The sequence below is a fragment of the Odontomachus brunneus genome, unplaced genomic scaffold (genome assembly GCF_010583005.1).
Source record: "Odontomachus brunneus isolate Ranch 3 - 2012 unplaced genomic scaffold, Obru_v1 Obru_scaffold_187, whole genome shotgun sequence".
Classification (NCBI taxonomy): Eukaryota; Metazoa; Arthropoda; class Insecta; order Hymenoptera; family Formicidae; genus Odontomachus; species Odontomachus brunneus.
Genome location: NW_022639637.1, coordinates 543,674 through 545,526, shown reverse-complemented (window position 1 = coordinate 545,526; position 1,853 = coordinate 543,674).

Genomic DNA, 1,853 nt, shown 5'->3' with positions numbered 1-1,853 from the left:
GCCAATTTGTTTTGCCATTATGAAGGAAGCAAGATTTCTCCAAGAAGGTAATTGTTTTGCTACATATAAATAATGTTATGGTGGGATAATCCGAGGATAGTTCTAGACAAAATGTAATTTTATAATAGAAATGCCTTTAATAATCTCAAAATCTAGGAGGTCCGGAATTCTGCTTCTGTCAGATGACCAGTAGGTTGGTTCTCCAGTTGACAGAGTTTCCAGATTCAGTGACTCAATTGCCGAAAGAAGTTCACGTCCCTTTGGATGAGTCAACCATGAACCCCATTGCATGTGCTTGGTATTGAAGTCGCCAGCGACGATGAAACGATTTCCTAAAGAGTTTAGAAAAATAATGTTTCTTTTTGATTATATTCTTAGATGGAAAGTATATGGCTGTGACTGTAATACTGCCCAATCTTCGACCACTACACTAGTGGCCTGAATATGCTCTTCCCGAGACTTGGCTGTTTCATAGTGCTTTTGTAATGTTGCTTTTTATAATAATGGCCGTATCGCCGTGAGCTCTACCATCAGCATGCAGAGTATGGTAAAGTGTAAACCCTGGGTTGCGGAAAAAATGTTTATCTGTGAAGTGTGTCTCGGAGACGAGTGAAATATCTACTTTATGAGAATAAATGAACGATTTGACTTTTATCAAGTGTTTTGGCAGCCCGTTGGCATTCTAAGATACTATTTTAAACGACTTATTATTTCATTATGTCATTTTAGCGACAAAGGTTGATAGAATGCTTTACATAGAACCCATTTTCTCCATGAGTTCCTTCATCATATATTTTAGTTCTTGGATATCACTTATATTTTGTAGCATTTCCATTTTTTGAATGGCGGCTTGGGGAACTTGGAAATCCGAAGGAAGTTGCTTCTCTTGTGAGTATTGAGAGGTTGTTGTACGTGCCGATTCTGCGTAGGAAATCTCCTGTTGAACAAACCTGGAATATAGTACTTTGCTTTAAGTTGCGGGTCTTAAATGACATTCTGTAGTCGATATCTTCTTTCGAAGAGTACGGTACATGTTTCTTTGCAAGTCTTTACAGACTGTGCAGCTTTTATAATTTGCGGTGATTATCTTTGCATAGTACACATTTGACTTGGTTAGATCTTACCTTACGTAGACAGTTTACAGTTAAATGATCTTCGGTACGTGTAACACATCTGGCCTTACGAAAACAAAAGCCTCTAGTATGACCATACCGTTGGCAGTTGGCGCACTGCGGGATTTTACGTCTACGTTAGTTGAAGAGTGCATATTTTTTAGGGCGACTTTGAAGTTTTTTTCTTGCTTTGGCTTATATATGTGAATTTTTATATCCTTATTCTAAAGTTCTTTAACTATTTAGTATTCTTAAGTTCCTTAACTATTTAGTATAAGCTTCAGAGTTTTTTGGCTGTATTTTAACTTGTTCAGCATTAATAATTTTGGTTTCGTATTCCTCTTTGACCATTTCGTTCAGGAGTTGTGCGAGTGGTTGAATATTAGTAACCTTCGCTATATAAAGATGGATGGAGATTTGATGATTCTCATTTCGGATTTATTGTTTTCAAAGTCGCCCTAAAAAATATGCACTCTTCAAAAGCTCTTCGAAAGCTCAAAGGCTTTTGTTATTATTGTTAGTGTTATTGTCTTGATTATCCTGCTCGTCTTCTAGCTCCTTAAGCTGTTTGATGATAAATTTGCTTAACCAATAGTTGTCATTCTTAGGCTGCTTCCGAGATTTATTCTGCGCAGGGATAACACGAGTTCTTTTTTTACTACTTACTTTCTGCCAAAAATTCCCCGCTATTGATCTGTTGTTGATTTAGCGGGATGCTTATATGCGAGACGCTGTTGTCAA